The 19,359-nt window shown below is 46.4% G+C and overlaps 2 long non-coding RNA genes across 2 annotated transcripts in view; both read left to right on the top strand.

Moving 5' to 3' along the window:
• Positions 1–19,359, top strand: part of LOC132692696 (uncharacterized) — a 59,403-nt gene that overhangs the window by 11,787 nt on the left and 28,257 nt on the right. The gene's annotated exons all lie outside the window — the stretch shown is intronic.
• On the top strand, positions 5,534–17,584 carry LOC132692697 (uncharacterized). Its single transcript, XR_009616527.2, has 3 exons — positions 5,534–5,699; positions 13,468–13,497; positions 16,263–17,584. It is a non-coding gene; the product is annotated as an uncharacterized LOC132692697 (long non-coding RNA).

Here is a 19,359-nt window from a genome sequence, read left to right as displayed (position 1 = left end):
TGAGCAGACGCCACGGAGCCTAGAATGTAGGTGCTGATATCTTTTCTTGAATGAGTAGAGTGAAACCAAACCAAGTAATAAGACAGAGCACTTACTCCGTTTCGAGCACAGTTTTAAATGCTTTGCCTATATTAATTCATGTAGCCCTCATAAAATATAATCTGATAGTTCTATTCTTATTCTACTTACATGTAAATGAGATGGAAATACAGTCGTGATTATAGACCTTCTTTCTTTAGAGCAGAGGCTGTTGAAAGCTGTATTTCTCCCAGTACCTCCCTTCTAGATACACTGATGAGAATGGAGGAAATGATCCCGTGGCATGACCCTCACCTCAGCCCTGGATGAGGGAGGATTTGGGCACAGTCATGAGTCTAAATGGAGATCTTCTGTGTGCTCACCTTACCTAAACTACTCCTCATTTTTCAGCCTGTTAGTGTCTAAGGATGCCTGGTATCCATCCTGAGCCTTGTCAGTCAAACCAGGCTGGCCCCCCATATACCTTGTGAGCAGACCCATACAAACAGGCTGCTGGAGTTTGGGCTGTCTTTGGGCATTTGTCTCGAGTGCTATGGCTTCTCCATCCCAATCTGTCTCCCTCCTCTCTTCTAACCTCTAGCTGGCTGCCCTCTGGCCCTCTTGCTTTTGTTTTCAGCCCCAACAGTGGGCCTTTGGCTTCCCAGGCTGAACCTCACTGCGTGCAGCCAGCACTCGCCCACCCTGGGCTCTTCTGTTCCCGGCAGCTTCTGGCAAATGTCCTGCCTGACCAAATTCCAACTTGAGTCCCAACCCCCAGAGCTGGCCTGGTCCCTAAGGCAGGGATGGAATTCCCCCAGAGCTTTCCACATGACTAAACAGATAAATTGTGTGATGGGTTATCCGTGTCTAGTTCCAGAGCGGGAATGGGAGAGGGGGCTCTAAAGCTTTCATGAGCAGATATGGGCTCATCACCCCATCCTGACCTGTAAGTGCTCTTGATGTTTCCCCCAAATTCTCATTCTTCCTGTCTCAGGGCCTTTGTGCACCCCACTGCCACTTTCCAGAAGACTTCTCATCCCCACCTCACCCCCCAACTCTACTCTGACTCATCTTTGGGCTTTCGTTTTAATGTCCCTTCCTTTGGGGAGCCTTCACTGCTTACCTCGCTCCACTCCTGTCCTGGATTGCATAGGTGCTTTTCTTTTTTCTCCTTTGTCATCTACGGCATCTCCATCTCCATCTCCATCATCATCATCATCATCATCATCATAGCTCATGTTCACGGGGCTTCACCTAGGCACTCCTTGAAGAATTTTACAAGAGCTAACTCAGTTGATCTTCTTCCACAACCCTGACGCAGACACCGTTTTGATCTCTGTTTTACAGAGGAGGACTCTGCCTCAGAGAAGTTAAATAACTTGTCTGTGGCCATACGGGTAAGTAGGTGAGGTCAGGTTTTGAACCCATGTTGTCTGGCTCTGGAGACACTTGGTGCAGCAACTCTAAACCGCCTCTCGTGTGTGGCATTTGTCATACCACCTGGCGTTCCACCATCGCCCCTCTGTTTTATTCACAGTTGCATCCTAGCATGTAGTACGAATCCTGATAAAAATTAAGCTCGATAAATACTTTTTTGGTGGAATGAATGCCTGAATTCTGGTTTATAGATATTTTACGTCTCACAAATTCAAATGAAACAATCCTGATTCTTGATTTGGTGACATCAGTAGACAAGGCCAGCCACGCAAGTGGTTTCCTTGGATTCCTTAATGGCTTCTGTATTAATCAGTCTCATTCAGTAGGAACAATGTGAGCTCAAGGGAAATTGTTGTCTGTCCCAGCCCCCCACGTTTTCCATAGTAGGAGACCGGGGCCAGAGTGTTTAAGTGACTCGTCCACGGTCACACATGAAGCCAGCGGCAAACAGGATGCCAGGTCTCCTGGTTTCCAGTCCTGTGTCCTTTCTCTGTGCCTGGTCAAACAGAAATTACTGTCACATGAGGGTGTACAGTTAAAACAAACATCAAGGCTGCAACCAATTTGATTACGACTCCAAACAGTGTGAAGGGGCATGTGGCTCCAGGGCTCCTGGGGACTATGACTGGCTCAGAGTAAACACAGGACTTCTGATAGGGAGGCATGCTTGGCCCAGAAAGGACCCAGACTCTGCAAAGTTCTAAGAGTGTTCTAAGAGTTTATTTCGTGGCCTTTTTTTTTTTCTGTGTGACCTTGGGTACATTGCTTTGCTTCTCTGGTCTCTAGTCTCCTTGGTAGTTTGACAGGGTGTATGGACTGAATGTTTGTGCACCTCCACCCCCACCCAAATTCACATGTTGAAGCCTTGATCCAGAATGTGATGTTACTTGCAGGTGGACTTTTGAGAGGTGATTGGGTTTAGGTGAGGTCTTGAGGGTGGAGCCCCTCCCTGTGGGAGGACACAGGGAGAGGGTCGGAAGCAAGCTCTCAGCAGGAACCGACTGCCTGCACCTTGATCTTGGACTTCCAGCCTGCAGAGCTGTGAGAAATAAATGTCTGTTACTTAAGCACCAGTGTTTATGGTATTTTGGTACAGCAGCCCAAGCTGATTCAGACACAGACTTTTATGAGCTTGACCTTGAGGGCTCCTTCTGGCTCTGCAATTCTCACGTTCCTTCTCCAGTTCTCCCCTGTTAGTGCTGTGCCCATTCCTGCCACTCTGCTGTCCCCCAAGCCATTCCTCCTCACTGGGTATGTTTTCTCCAACCCCTTGCCATTAATCAGAGTCTTTTGCTAACCTAGAGACTGAACATAAGTCTCAGTCCACGGGTGTGGAGGAAAAGCAAATGCCTTTGGGTCAAGTACAGATACTTCTCTTCATTTCTTTGTGCCTTGAGCAGTTGCTTGTTTAACTTCTCTATGCGTCTATCTGCAAAGTGGGGTTGTTGTCACTCTCACGTGGAATTAAACATGGAAAATTCCCAGGAAGATTGAGGATCAGAAGCATTTTTCTTTTCCTTTTTTCTTTTTAATGTTTTACTTATTTTTAAGACAGAGAGAGACAGAGCATGAGTGGAGATGGGGCAGAGAGAGAGGGAGACACAGAATCTGAAGCAGGCTCCAGGCTCTGAGCTGTCAGCACAGAGCCTGACGCAGGCTTCGAACTCACAAACTGTGAGATCATGACCTGAGCCGAAGTCGGACGCTCAACTGACTGAGCCACCCGGGCGCCCCAGAATTTTTCTATTAAAGGCAAAACGGTAAATAATTCGGGCTTATAGTGTATATACAGTCTCTCAGCTTTGCCATTGTAGGGCAACAATGGCCATGCACGATATGTAAATAAATGGGTATGGCTGTGTTCCAATAAAACTTTTTTTATAAAAATAAGTGGCAGACTGGATTTGCACCCCACTCCCACCTGCGGCACTAAGCTTTGTGGTCCCTTGTAATAGATTATGATTCTCACTACTTTTTTATTTAAACAAACTTCAGGCTGCTCTGTTCTGCCTCTGTCTTTGTGTGAGGACCCTCCTTCCCTCCCTGCCTCACCCTTCCTTTCCTAGATAGTGGGTATTCTGAAGTCACTGTTTTCCTTGGCTTCTCTTCACCCAGAGCTCCAAACGCAAGTCCTAGTAGATATGCTGTAAGTGTTTGTTGCAATGAAATGACAAAAAGTCCCCCATCATTCCAGGCCAGGAGTCCAGTGTCTGAGGGCCCCCAGTGCAGTGGCGTGGGCCTGGCGCCATTGGAGAAGAAAGCCTTTCTGAGGTTTGAGGGGGGGCCTGCAGACTGGGCGGGGCGCTGCTTTATAAAGAGGTGCTGTGCTTTGACATTAGTGAAAAGCCCCAGCTGGCACACTGGGGAGCTGGCCAGCGGCGGGAGCTGGCGTGTGGGTCTGCTGCACAGGCTTCCTGGCCCGCCAGCGCGCCTCGGGCTCTGCCCATAGGGGGGCCGTTGTTCCTTGTCCATTGTGTGGCGGGCAGGGGGTTTGGGGCTACGGGCAGGGTTGGGAGCAGCCCCTCATCTCACAGAGCTCAGCTCAGTGAAAACAGAAAGATAAAGAGCCAGAAGAGGAGGAAGAAAGAGCCCACCGTGCTAATGTGCCAGCTCGGAAATTGAAGTGACCCACCCGGCGAGGTGAGCGTTCTCGGAGCAAGGATGACATTTTCCGCAAGTTGCTCTGGGCTTGGAATGGGAAATGGGCTTTTAGATATTGGTAATTGGAATGCACAGAAATTCAGGAACCCATCTGGCAGTTATTCTGCTAATCTCAGGATCCTGGCCAGGGGCCAGGCGGGAACAAAATCGTGTTCTCTTCTCTTAATCCCCAATGCGGTTCCCACTGGACTCGGCAGGTTCCCAGCCATGGAAATTTCTCAGGGCTCCTCTTCCGGGCTCAACTGCTCAAAGAAACCCCTAGAAATGCCATTACATGATCTCAGAGCCTCAGACATGGCTAGACACCAGGAGGGGCCAGGAATGTGTGTGGAGGGATGGGAGACCCAGGTTCTCAGAATCATCTGGGCTTGAGTTGAATCATGACTCTATGCAGGCAAGGTAAAGGACTATGTCCCCCTTCAGTTGAGAAATGATCTCTCATTTCTCCAGCTTCCAGGATTCGCTTTTGAAATCTGTCACTCACAGACTCTGTTATACGAGCACACTACTTAATGTTCTGTGCCTCAGTGTCTTTATGTGGAAAGGGAACAATATTGTGCCTCTTCAAGGTGTTATGAGCATCCAATGAGCAAATGAGTACACACACACATACACACATACACACACACACGCACTAGAAGAGGACTTGCCCGTAGTGCACATTTGTATGGGTTTATGACTTTGGTCGTTATTTCCTCCTTACACAAAAACGGGGATAATGGCATCCACTTTCAGTTTCGTTGTAAGGATGTGATGAAATCGTGAATGTCAAACCCTCTTACCTGGGCCTGGTGCATTGTAGGTCTTCAGTGAATTCTGGTAATTTTGTGGGTCCCTTCATGACAGATTTGTGTGGCCATGAGGCTAATTGTCAAGAGTCCTGACAATTAGCCCTCTCTGGTTAATTGTCCCTCTCTGGCCTTAGATGTCCTTCCTCTAAGATCAGGACATCAGCGTGGGTTCATTCTTTCTGCTTGGATGTTTTGACTTCCCAGAAGGTCAGGGAAACTTACCATGGATGACTGTCTTGTAGAGATTTGCCTTTTGCACTAGCTTGACTTTAAATAGTTGGGGTCCCAGGCCGGATATTCCAGTGTGTGAACACTAGTGAAACACGGTGAGGCAGGGGGCCCCTGTACAACCCACCAACCTTTCTTCCAAAGAAGGAGAATCAGGCTTCCTCAACCTTTAGTGGCCCCAAACTCACCATCATCATCACCATTGTCATCATAGAGATAGTCGACATTTATTAAATACTTTACACATGTTAATTCGTGTGACCCTCACAGGCACCCCGTGAGGTGGATTATTATCCCCATGTTGCAGATGAGGAAACCAGACACAGAGAAAGTAACTTGGTGGGGGTGCGGGGTGATCACACACCTGCTCAGTGGAATGGGCTTTGATCACAATGGTTAGAATTCCAAGGTTACCTCTTCGCCATAGGCCCTCCCTGGCAGGCCAGTAAATCATCTGGCCACAGGCTGTAGGACATGCAGTGAAGAAGTGGGGCGGTCCAGGGGGTAGGCACCCTGGATTCGTCTGGGATCCATCTCACACCTGCTGGAGGCCAAGGATGGACGGTACATTTTCCTGGGTCACAGCGGCCCCAGCCTGGTTGGAGTTTGGTGGGTCAAGTAAGAGCACTGTCTGCAGGAGGCCCGGGAGAGGGGGAAGAGGAACTTCGTGCTGAAAGGGCACACCCAATTGTCACCAGTCTCCTTGCTGACATTCTCATGTAGATCATGACATGTGTTGGTCAGGGTATAGGATGGTACTTGAGTATGAAGAGACCTGTTGTTTCCAGGTAGATACCTTGAGGCACCTTGAGTTCAAGAAGACATCGGACAGAGAATCAGAGACCCCATAGAGCTTTCACGTTGCTTAGCTCTGTGTTCTAAGAAAAACTACATTTTAACATGACATGAGCCTTTGGGGGCTTTGGCTACTCATCCCCGTTGGATAGGTCCAAGGTTAACCTCTCTGGGCTCTCTGGAGAAGACAAGCAGAAGTATGTTCATGTGATGTCCAGAGAATACCCAGAATGTGGTCCCCTGCTTATATGTGTCCTCTAGACCCCTTAGAAGCACAATCATGTCTTCAGGTGTCTCTGAGCACCTAACTTTTTGCTCAATACAGAGTTCCCATTTTACAGGTGAGGAAGCTGAGGCCCAGTCATTAGTCAATTGGCCATGAGCACACAGGCTGTGGCACAGCTGTGATTTGAACCCTGGTATTTCTGGTCTCAAATTTCTGCTCCTTCCTCCTGGCTTATAGTGGAAAGTCTCTACCCCCTGGTTTAATACACAAGGCGTTTCATGTCTTGGCCTGTCACTCCTGCTCACTCATGCCACTCTGCAGCCACAAGAGATTCTTGCTGTTCTGATGGTCTCTGTCCCTTATACATTCCTGCCTTGCCTGGGCTGTGTGGCTGCCAGGATTTCCCTTCACAATTTTCTACTCATCTGTTGGCACTCAGCTCATGTGTCACTGTCACAGGGAAGGTTTTAAATTATTTTTCATGGACTAGTGAACAGCTTCTAGTCTGTTCTTCCTGGATCCATTCACGCTGATCCAATCTTTTCTTCACATTTCTGCCCCAAAGAACTTTCTAGAATATCCATCTGATCCTACAGCAACCTGGCTCATCACCCTTTACCAGCTCCCTTTTGGTCTTAAGATGCCTTGCATAAAAGGCTAGTCCTGGCCCTTGCCTGCCCCTCTCTTGAATCCCACCCCACCAGCCCCTCCTACCCACCCCCCCCTTCCTAACCTTTCAATTCTCTAGCAGCAACTCTCTCTCTCTCTCTCTCTCTCTCTCTCTCTCACCTCCTTACTTTCTGTCTCAGCCAGCTCGGGTACTGCAACAAAATGTCACAGACCAGGTGGCTTAAACAACAGAGATTGATCTTCTTTTAGTTCTGGAGGCTGGAAGTCTAAGATCAGGGTATCAGCATGGTTGGATGCTGGTGAGAGTCCTCTTCCTGGCTGTCAGATGGCCACCTTCTGACTGTGTCCTCACATGGTAGCAAGAGAAAGAGAGCTCTGGTCTCTTCCTCTTCCTATGCAGATCACGTAGGCCCCATACTCATGACCTCATCCAATTCTAATTACATCCCAAAGGTCCACCTGCAAATACCACCACGTTGGGGGTTAGGGCTTCAATATATGCATTTGGGGAGGATATAAACATGCCATCCGTAGCACCTTCTCACATGCATCTCCTTCTTTAAAAAAATTTTAATGTTTTTATTTATTTTTGAAGGAGAGAGAGAGACAGAGAGAGAGCCTGAGCCGGGAAGGAGCAGAGAGAGAGGGAGACACAGAATCTGAAGCAGGCTCCAGGCTGCAAGCTGTCAGCACAGAGCCCAACGCGGAGCTCAAACTCATGAACTGTGAGATCATGACCTGAGCTGAAGTCGGATGCTCAACCAACTGAGCCACCCAGGAGCCACTCACATGCATTTCCTTCTTTCTGGAATCCTTTCTACCTCTATCTGCACTGACAAACGTCTCCTCATTCTTGTAGTCTCAGTTTAACCATCTCTTCCCCAGGGAGACCTCCGTGTCTTGTAAACCCCTGTATGTGCTCCTACAGCACTCACAGTGAAACTCTCCACTCTCTACCACCGCTAAATCTTAATGTGTCTCTTCTCTGGAAGATGGCGAGCTTCACTGGGCAGGTAGCCAGGCCGCTATGTGCAGAGCTCTGGGTACATAGCAGCTGCTCAATGAATACTGTTAGATGGATGAATGAATGAGTGCATTGGCTTGCCAAGATCATGTTGAGAATTAAATCGGGAAGCTTGGGATTCTAAATTTGCCATTGCAAACCACTTCTCTGTTTCTGGACCCTGCCGGCTAGTCCATTTCCTATCCCAGACCATTTACCCTGGTTACTCCCAACTGTCCACAACATTAAAAACCATATGCGTGTACACCTGAAACTAAGAGAACGCTATGCTTATTGTGCTTGAATACAAAGTATGAAATGGTGCTCCTCTTGTTTGTGCCTTTCCAATATCTCTAGGCTCTTACACTCTTTATGTTTTGTCTGCTAGCCAAGTCATGCATTTTGGCTTCTTTTAATTTTTCTCTCTTAAATAAATCTCTTCATACTCACTTTGGACCCTCTCCAATTTTCATAGTTTTTGTTCTTTTCCCTCCTCCCATTTCCTTGTTGCTTAGAAAAATGCACTTACATTGAAAAGCACTGGCTTTAAAATATAGTTTGAAGTCCATGTACAATTTTTGAGCCTGGTGTTTATGACAGAGGGATGCAAGGCATGGTCCCGGTCTTCAGGGAGTATGTGCTCTCGCATCTCTGAACTCTGCATGCCTCTGGGCTGTAGGCACAAGGTGTTGGAGGCATTTCTTGGACATCAAGCAAATGAGAGCAGCTAGTCTCCAGCCCAGTGTGTTTGGGTGGTATCTCCTAGAATCATCCTGCGCTCTTCTTTCTGCACACTCAGAACTGCAACTCTACACCCCTCAGGGAATATTCAGGAGAGTCTGAGTTCCCTGGCCACCCACTTGTCACAGAGAAGACCAGACTTTGGCTTTGAGTCAGAAGACCTGGTTTAGGGTTTAGGTGGAAAGGCATTCAACTGAGTTTGGCAGTCCTGGATCGGGATCCTGGTCATGCTTATCTGTTTATCCTTGGGTAAGATTTATCAAGCTCCCATTTACTCACCTGTAAAATGGGGATAATGATGACTACCTCATAGCATCGTTATGAGGATAAGGTAATGTGATTAAGTGAAAAGTCTCTGGCACATGGTAGGCACTCAGCAAATGCTCCCAAACCAGTGTAGTGGCATTTTAGCTATGGCCTGTCTTTTGTGGCTGCGTTGTGACTTTGTTAGTGGACATGCATGTGAGCTGTCTTGTAAAGTCTGAATTATACCATGGCCTCTGTGATATTTGGACAGGTTAAGTCATTGGCTCTAAGATTCAAAACTAGTATGGGTACAGCCATAAATGAGGTGTATTGACAAGAGTTTTATATTTAACTACGTGGGAAAGATGCATCCAGATGTATAATAACTACTTCAGAAAATGCTTTGGTTATACTGGTCAGGATACAAACAAACAAACCAAAAAGTGCCATTTCCAGTGATACATCAGGTCTTCCTTCCACCTACACATTTAACCATTCAGCTAGGCTAAATGGAGCTCCTACGATGTGCCAAACATGGGGCAAGGGAACCATAGATATAATTCCTGCCACGTATGTGTGTGTGTATGTGTGTGTGTGCGCATGTGTATGCGTGTGTGCTCTTAGTGTGTAGCCAGTACAGGTTGGCATAGACTGTGATGGAAATTAACAGAGGAGTTATGGCAGGGGACAGAGAGAGGGGCAGCTGATGCCATTTAGGGGGTCAGGAAGGTTCTCTGTAGAAGATGATCTGATAGACAATTTCCTATTTATGGTGATGCTGGACCAATCAGAGTAGGTTCTGGTCAAGATGCTGGAGAGTTTCCTAGAGATTAGTTTTGCCGTGTATTAACCTTTCCATTGCTGCTTCCAGGGGCCTTAGGGGATGAGACAGGAAAGCTCTACAGAAGCTTTCTGTATTTTATCATCCAGTCTTGCCACTTGCCTATTATTTCGCCTGTTTATGAAGTTTAGGACAAAGTTACCAGGTTTACAAAAATCCTAAATTTATCACCAGGATCTGAATCCAGCTTTATTTTTCCCTCTCTTGCTTTTTAAAAATGGTGTTTTAAGGTTTTCTTTTCCATCAAATGTACAGATATTTTTTTACAGTTTCTTGTTAAACAGAATCCCCAAAATAGTTTTGAGCATTTCAGTCACTGTGTCATTTGCATTAGTGGGTGTGTTGGTTGTCCTCTCTCCCTCCATCACAGAATCCTGCCCAATACATGGTAAACCTCTCATCTTGTCTTTTTACCCTTATAGTCCATTATTTCAAGGCTCTGTGTATTTTATTCTTATCTTCTGTGTTTATCATGAGTAATGCAGGAAGTGCCTGATGCCTTCCACCAATCTCCATGAAGATTTCTGGGCAGGAAGGAGACTGTCCATTTTGGAAGGTGAATGGTGTAGACTGTGACGTGTTTGAGTTGGGAGAAACTGAGGTTAAGCACAAAGCCTTTCCTGGTTGACCACCTGACTGTGGGCTAGTTAATTTCTCAGGACTTAATAAAAACTAGAGATAGAAATCATGAGACTTAAATGAGCCAACCCAGTTGGTTCAGGTCCTTCATGATGCAGACACCAGGACGAGATTAAACATGCAAAGATTTTATTGGGAGAAATTCCCGTGAGAAAGGAAATAGGGAGGGAGTTTGGGAAGGCTGGGAGAGCCTCAGATATAAAGGGGAGGGGGCGAGGAGGTTGTATGGAAGCATCCAAGACTACTGTTTAAGGGAGGGTTGACCAAGTTGCAGGGAAGTCCTGCACCTAAGCTGGTCGGGAAAGGAGTCTCAGAACCCATGTCTCCAGATAGGGGTCAGGCATAGAGTCCACACAGGGCTCTGTCATAGTGGAGAGGCAGCCTGTGAGGGGTGTGTCTTCAGTGTCAATGAGGGGGACTTCGGGTGTAGCAGCTTTAGCTTCAGGAGGTATGTGAGTATGTCCTCATGGCACCATAGTGCCTTACACAGTTCCCAGCACAGAAGTGACTCTCCACCACTTGGATATGAGGTGATATACCATCCCCCAAACTTGGGAGGCAGGATCCCTCTACGCCAAATGGAAGCAACAAAGCCTTCACATTGGCTAAGTATAAGATGCTGAGTGTAGTGGCACAGAGGAAGACACTTAAGAAACATTTGAAGGGGCTCAAGTATGAAGGAAAGAGCATATCTGCCCTCAAATCCTGGTCATATGACATTCCTTTTGGCAAGTGTTCAAAAATATTTTTATCTACTAAGGGAACTGATAAGACATCAATGCCAGACATAGTGAGGGCTGAGCATGTGACGGCTCTTGGCTTTTCTTCTTTCTGTACCCTCCCCACTTTACTTCCAGTCATCGTCATTTGATTAGGCAATGAATTTATCAAAGCACCTGTGCTGAGGTCCAGACTTAGGGTCTGTGCACCACATGCCTAATCTTGGGAGGAGTATTTATCCTTTCAGAGAATGTGCCTGCAAGGGTCAAGTTTACTTACGATGTAGAGATCTTGGGGTTTCAGAAGCCAAGGGTGGTAATTGAGCAGGGAAGGGGCCCCTGGCAAATAGTTACCCCCTTTCACAGGCTTCTTTAATTTGGTGACCTTGCAGCCTCTTAATATTTTCCATCCATTTATCTATACAACAACATCCATCTATCTATACAACAACATTTTGAGAGCTCTATGCTGGCACGGAGTTGAGTGTTGAGATGGGGAAGTTATTTTAATAGAGGTCCTAGTTTGGGTTATTCCAAAAGCCAACCACAGCACAAGGATTTGGGCACAGCTTACTTGGGAGGTGAGCTCTGTAAGCAGTGCAAATAAGTGGGGAAGTGAGTCAGGGAAGGAAAGGAAACCAATGAATCTTAGCAGGGGTCAGCACACTTCTGTAAAGGAACCAGATAGTGTTTTAGGCTTTGTGGACCATACAATCTCTGTTGCAGCTCCTCAGCTCTGCTCTTGTAGCCTGAAGGCAGTCATAGATGACATATAGATAAAAGAACATACAGATACATGTGTTACAATAAAACTTTATTTATAAAAATAGGTACTGGTTGAATTGGGGCTATAAGCCATGGTTTGAGGACCCCTGGTCTAGAAGGTCCCTCCTCTGGACAACTGAAGCTCAGTCACATTGGAGAATCACTGGAAATACATGTTTTTCCATCTGTCCTACTGAGGAGCAAAAGAGCTGACCTGTTTATCTGACAAATCCCTTCCCTCAGTGTTTAGTGATTTGGTTCCCTCTGGTCAACCCTAAGCCCATCTAACCTGCCTCAGGAGTGTTGGGCATGCTCTGTGGCTAGAGAACACCCTCAGGCAAAGAGACATATGACCCCTCAGTGTGTGCTGAACTGTCTACAGGTGGCTTCGAGGGTGGGCCAAGGGGACCTGGGTGAGGCACTAGCAGCAAAGAGCTTCCTATCTAGTGATGGGATAAAACGTGACCCTTAGAAAGTGAAATCAGACTTCATGTGGTCCAGAGGCCCTGGCTATTACAGAAATGCCACAAGGCATTGAGAGGTATTACCAGGCAACTATTGTATTGGAGATCTGGGATGTCACCAATACAATATTAGTTACCATTTATTAAACACTTATTATAGAACAAGTACTATGCTAAGCACTTCAGATATATTAACTCAATTAATCCTCACAACAACTCTGTGAGGTAGGTGCTATTTTATTCTCATTTTACGGGTAGTTAAACTGAGGCTTAGAGAACTTCCACAATTTGTCCAAGGTTGCACAGCTCCTAAGAATGGGGGTGTCTTGTGAACCCCAACATTTTGTCTTCAGAACTCACTTTCAAAGATGAATTCAGGAATGCTGTTGAGTCAATGGCCATGTTGGCTCACTAGGACTGCCCATAACAAAGTACCACACTCCGGGTGGCTTAGGACAACAGAAATTTCTTTTTTTTTTATTTTAATTCTCTTAATTCTGAAAGTTAGGCATCCAAATCAAGGTGTCAGCAGGACCATTCTCCCTCCAAATGCTCTAGGGAAGATTCCTTCCTGGCTTCATCCTGGCTTCTGGTGGTGGCCACCAGTCTTTGGTATTCTTTGGTTTCTAGATGGATCACTCCAATCTCCGTCTCCACCTTCACAAGAAGCCTGCTTCAGATTCTGTGTGTGTCTCTCTCTCTCTGTTCTTCCCCTGCTCATGTTCTGTGTGTCTCTCTCTCTCAAAAATAAATAAACATTAAAAAAATTAAATGCAGGCAGTTCTAGAGTACTTTTATTTGCAAATGCATCTTCTTATAGAGGGTACTTTGTTTTCTCTAATTTTCATATTTAACTTTATTTTTTTCCCATCATATATTGCTTCCTGAGGTTGGTTACACATTAGTGAGCAGCAGCTACAATTCAAATGGTGGCAATTGTCACTTTGAGGCAAGGATGACTCCTCTGGGCCTCAGTTTCTTCATCTGTGAAAGAGGCAGTAGGACATTGGCTTTTAACTCTAGCAACACACTAATCACCTCGGGAGATTTCAAAAACTGCTGGTGATGGCTGGGCCCACCCTCAGGGATGCTGATTCAGTTTTCTGAGTTGAGACCCAAACGCTAGTATTTTTTTTAAAACCTTCATAGATTATTCTAATATGCAGCCAAACCAAAGTCTATATTGGTGCTCAAGGTTATTGGGGCTCACTCACCTGCTCTGCCAATCTTGGGTTCTAATCAGTTATACACTTTCCTTCCCAGGTTGAAGATGCTTCCTTGGCTTCTGCCAGAGTGAGTTTAGACAGGACTTCTGAGGGGTTGTCTTCCCTGCCTGTTAGCCCAGAGCTGCTATTTCCAGCAGACTATAGACCCGGAAAGGCCTCCAAAGAAGATATGTACAATAAAACGCTGAAGAACTGTCAGCAGGTCTGGCGAACAGATACAGAGATACCAGCAATTGTGAATTGGGTGTTAATTGCTTCCTGGAAAGCCAGCCTTTTGATGGGAGAAGGCTCAGGGACCATCCAGATTACTCAGGCAAGCATGCTTCCTCTTTTCCTGGGCTGTGGAATCCAGGTGGTAGAAAACCTTGGGGAAGAAAAAATCTGGCTGGTGGCCAGAAGTTGGAGTGCTAATTATAGACAGAAGGCCAGAAAAGGCATGGAAAGTTTGAAAGGTTTTTTAAAGTCTTTTTTTCCTTTGTCATATTTGTAAGCCAGGCTCCTCCTAAGAATGCCGTCCTCATTGTTTGATCCATCTGGGTTTAAAATCCCCCTCCACCTTCCTTCACCTGTGACCTTGGAGAAGTTACTCAGCCTCTCTGGGTTTTAGTATAACAGGCTCATACCTTGTCGGATGGTTGTGCAACACATATAAGCTTACATACATGTGATGATTCATGTCAAGCATGTGGGGTGGTGCCTGTCACATAGAAACACATAATCAGTGTTTGCTGCTGTTGAGTTATTTCTCTAAGTATTATCATCTCATGAATCTTGTAGGGGATGAGAACAGAAGCTAAAGACATTGAGATACTGACACCAAATATGTGTCGGGTGCTGGGTTAAACAATTCCATGTATAGAATTTAATTTACTATGTATTAGAAATGTGTGAATTGGGTGTTATTATTTCTACTCTCCGGATGAGGAAACTGAGGCCCAGGGAGGTTAAAGATTAGACAGAGGGGTGTGGGTGGAGACTCAATTCAGTAAGTCAGCGTGAGTGCAATCACATTTCTCCACAGCACACATGGCTGAGTGAAATTGGGTTAAAAGGAAACAGGGGGAACTTGTAATGGAAGAAAGATTCCATACAGGAACAGCCTGGGGTGTCTGAGCTTGTGTGTGCACGTGTGCTCACAGTGACCCCGAATCAGATTCTGGTGACAAACATGTTAGGGGAGATTTCAGGGTGGACAATGTGGGTGTTGGAGAGTGGGAAGGAGCAACACGGGTGGGGAGGGGTTGTGATGACAGCCTGAAATCTCTTCATCCGTCCATCATTCCCTTGAGGCATTTGATGGGATGTGAGAGACACTTCTTTATCCAGCAGTAAGTCTATGCCCTTCTTTGTGGCAGGCAGGCACCTTCCCCAAATCACATTCAGAAACCCAACAGGGGTTTCTGGGAAGGAGGACCCAAACTGGCTTGATAGGGCTGGGGAGAGACTCTGAAGAAGCCTGGTTGGTCTCAGGAATTCAGCGATATCTTCTTTTTTTTTTTTTTTTTTTTAATTTTTTTTTTTTTAACGTTTATTTATTTTTGGGACAGAGAGAGACAGAGCATGAGTGGGGGAGGGGCAGAGAGAGAGGGAGACACAGAATCAGAAGCAGGCTCCAGGCTCTGAGCCATCGGCCCAGAGCCCGACGCGGGGCTCGAACTCAGGAACCGCGAGATCGTGACCTGAGCCGAAGTCGGACGCTCAACCGACTGAGCCACCCAGGCGCCCCCCAGCGATATCTTCTTAAGGGTAATCCTCCCCTCCTGTCTACAATGCCCATCCTATATGCCTTAGGTAGCCCTTCTCCCCCTCCCCCCCTTTTTTTCATAATAAGTCAATCAGAACCATCTCCACGGTCCCTATCCTCAGACACAGCCTCAGCCGACAGAGAACCTGGAGGTAGTTGGTGTGGTCTGCACAATAAGAACTCTGGGAGATGTCCACGCCAGAACCTGTGCATATGTTAGCTTACAGGACAAAATGCCATTAAGGCTGCAGGTAGAACCAAGCATGCTAATCGGGTGGGCTTTAAGTGAGAGAGAGAGTAGGCTGCATTAGCCACAGGTGCCCAAGATAATCACAAGCGTCCTTAAAAGTGGAGGAAACTGACCCTGTGAGAAGCACTCAACCTGATTTTCTGGCTTTGAAGATGGAGGAACCCCGAGGGGAGGCAGGGGGAGCTGACAGCGAGGAGGCAGATTCTCCCTTAGACCCTCCAGACAGAACTGCAGCCCTGTTGACTCCTTGATGTTAGCCAATGAGACAGGTTCTGGGCCTCTAGCCTGCAGAACCTTGGATCATAAATGTGTGCTGCTTAAAACCCCTAAGTTTGCGGTAATTTGTTATGGCAGCCATAGGAAACCAATATGCTTGGTAGTGCATGGGTGGGGGGAGGGGCAAGAACTGGGGGAGTGGAGCATGTAAAGGTGGCCCTGTCCCAGGGTCCCATCCAAGCACAGGAAAACACAGTCCAAACTGGGAAAATGGTAACAAATATCTTATAAAACAAGAGAGTGAAAATTCTACTGGTGCGGTTCCTTTGGGAAAGGGGAAGAGCATGGGTTTTGAACCAAGCCATGTGGTTTTGAAACCTGACTCCATTATTTCAGCTCTGTGATCTGGGCGGGTTAGTTAATTAATTCCTCAGAGTCTCAGATTTCTCATCTATAAAATGCCATATCCAGGCTGTCTAATTAAGATGCTCATAATCCTCCTGGTTATCTTGGAGTTCATATGTTAGCTAATGACAGAGTTGTTCTGCGGACGTATGTCTAACTGAAGGGAAGTGTCCAGTGCTGGGAACTCAGTAAATGGTGACTAATATCTTTTCCAAAGGCACATGTACCCAGGCTGACTGCAGTTTTGTTTCTCCAAACCGAACCACCGAATGCTCTTTAGAAAGAAATACAATCAGTGTTAATGCAGTGCCCTACAGTAAAAGCTTCAACTTTTCACGAGTGGAAATTTGATAGGAAGAGGCCAGGCCATGCTGAACCAAGAATCAGGATCTGGACTAAGGACTGAGATATTCTTTGTAGAAATGCAAAGTCTCTATCCCTTATGAATTTCAAGTTTACTTCTCAATTGACCAACAAAATCCCCATTAAAAAAAAATTATACTCAGTAATGATCTTGACATCAGAATGGATGCTTACAATGTTGTGCATATCCACCTTTGCTTCCAAGTCAATATTCCTAGGCCTGAACTCCTTTCCTACTCACCACTGTCCCCAGATCTGCTTCTCCGGCGCGACTAATCTCAGTGAGGGCCACCACTTTTGTCCCATCACTGCAACCAGAAACCTGGGAGTCGCCGCTTCCTGCTGAGAACATCTCCTTAGCCATTTTGCAACTTAGCCTCCCCTCTCCATCCCTATGTCCTCCTCATTTTTTTTCCTAGAAGATGAGAAATAGCGCCACAATTTCTCTCCCTGTCCCAAATCTTATCCTTGCTCTGATCCAGTTTCAACCCAGTGACCACTGCGACTTTTCTAAATTAATAGTTTGATCGTATTATTTTCACGCTTAAAATCTTTCAGTGGCTCTTTGCACATCAGGAGCACTGTGGATTGGATTGTGCCCCCCTCTCCCACCTACCACAGATGCATGTGTTGAAGCCCCAACCCCCAATGTGATTGTATTTGGAGGTAGCGCCTCTAAAGAGGTACTTAGGTCAGGGTGCCTGGGTGGCTCAGTCACTTAAGCATCGACTTTGGATCAGGTCATGATCTCAAGGTTCGTGAGTTTGAGCTCCGTGTCAGGCTCTGTGCTGACAGCTCAGAGGCTGGAGCCTGCTTTGGATTCCATGTCTTCTTCCCTCTCCGCCCCTCCCCCATTTATACTCTGTCTCTCTCTCAAAAATAAATAAACATTAAAAAAATAAAAATCAATGAAAAGAGGTACTTAGGTTAAATGAGGTCATATGGGTGGGGTCGTGTTCCAGTAGGATTATCAGCCTTCCAGGAAGACACCTTCTCTAAGAAGCCCCCTCTCTACAGTGTGAAGACACAGTGAGAAGACGGCTGTCTGTATGCCAGGAGAAGAGCTCTCACCAGACGTTAACCTGGGACTCATGGCCCCAGAACTGTAAGAAAATAAACTATTGTTTAAGCCACCGAGCCTGTGGTATTTTGTTGTAACAGCCCAAACAGGCTAATGCGAGGAGATAAAGTCTGGACACGTCAGAATGGCATGCCATGGCCTTTTCCTTCTTATTCCCATTCACCTGAAGGTCATCCATGGCTGTTTTCTGCACCTACTCATAACTGAGATTCCTGACCCACAGGGCTCTTTGGGGCATATGCCCTTCCCTCTCCTGGGCACAGCCTGGTTGGTTCCCTGTCACCCTTCATGATTTCCTTTAGTGCATGTGGTTAAAATTCCATTTTGTGTTCTTGAGGTATTATGTAAAATACATAATAAAATGTATTTTAATCATTCCTTATCTATTTCCCCCAACTGACAAATTGTCTTACTCAGCTTTGTAATGTCCACAGCACAGATTCTGGCACCTTTCAGATTTTGCAAACATATCTATTGAGTGGATGAGTCAGTGAATGAATTACACATGAAGCAAAACCTCTCGTTGCTTTTAGAATAAACCCCAAGCTCCCTCATATGGTCTCCATGCTTTTCTAGCCTCATTTAATTCTACCTCCACTGGGCACTGGCCACCAGAGCTGCCTGCCACTTTCACTCTCTGCTGTTCCCCAATCTCTGTGCCCCCCTGTCCCCTCTGCCTGGAATGTGCCCCCTGCTCTACTCAAACCATGGGTGGCCTCTCATCCTTCAACTTGTAAGCTAAATGGCTCCCGGGGAAAGTCTTCTTGACATCTCGTGCCCCAGACATGGTGGTTTCACCTCTTCTTTGTTTTCTTCCCAAAACTTAGTCCAGCGTGCTGTAGCACGCTTATGTGATTGCAGAATTCAACTTGCCTCCTGACCCAACAGTAAGGTCCCTGAGAGCAGGGAGGTTTTGCTTGCTTGCTTGTGTGTTTTGTTTTCAGCTCTCTCTCCCCAGGTCGAAGAACAGTGCCCAGCACAGAGCCAGCACTCATACAAATGCCACAAAGTGGTAGAATATCGAGCACACAGTTAAGTTGCAAGATACAAACCAGACTGTACTTCCTTGCTATTTTTTTTCTCTATATCATTTCATTCACCTGTTATAACAGATCAGAACAAATCAACCTTATCTCTCGGCTTCACCCTTGTATCCCTGGCTTCATCCACACTTGAAGAAAGTCTACAGTGTTCGGGCTGTGAGGAATGGGCTTAAAGATGAAGGCTGTTCATGGGGCGCCAAAGTCCTGCAAGCCTAATGGAGACCCTCAGGAGCTGCTTTATTGGGAAGGCTTTTGGAGGCATGCGGGCTTGTACCTTTCCTTGAAGGTGGGCAGAGTTGGACTGTAGAGAAGGGAAGGGTTAAGAAAGAGCAAATTTGCATGCCTAGTGGATCTTGAACCCACCACAGCTCAGCGGTTCGGAGTCTTGGTTGTAGAATCTGACTTCTCAGGTTCAAATCCTGGCTCTACCTCTTACTGTCAGAGTGACCCCAGGCAAGCTTATTAGCCTCTGCACCTCAGTTTTCTCATCTTTTGAAGTGGAGGTTAGAAATAATCCCTAACTGACGGGATTATTACGAGGATTAAGTGAGCTAAAATACGTAATGGGCTTAGAATAGTGCCTGTCACATAGGATACATCTAGGGTCAGTTATTAGATACAAGTGTTAGCTGTTCTTGGTGTTTTTAATTGATGTGGAGAAACATGGATTGCTGTATCACACCTGACCTTCTCCCCCAGAGCCGAGGAGTAACCCCTCATTGTAGTGTTTAGAGGGAGAATCTGGTTGTGCACAGAAGCTTCTCTTCTTAGGGGCTTATTGGAGCACATGTGTGTGACTCAGCTCCTCCAGATTCAGGTTGGCTCTG

This window comes from Panthera onca, chromosome B1 (genome assembly GCF_046562875.1).
Source record: "Panthera onca isolate mPanOnc1 chromosome B1, mPanOnc1 haplotype 2, whole genome shotgun sequence".
NCBI classification, from domain to species: Eukaryota; Metazoa; Chordata; class Mammalia; order Carnivora; family Felidae; genus Panthera; species Panthera onca.
This window is presented reverse-complemented; position numbering and strand designations above follow the sequence as displayed.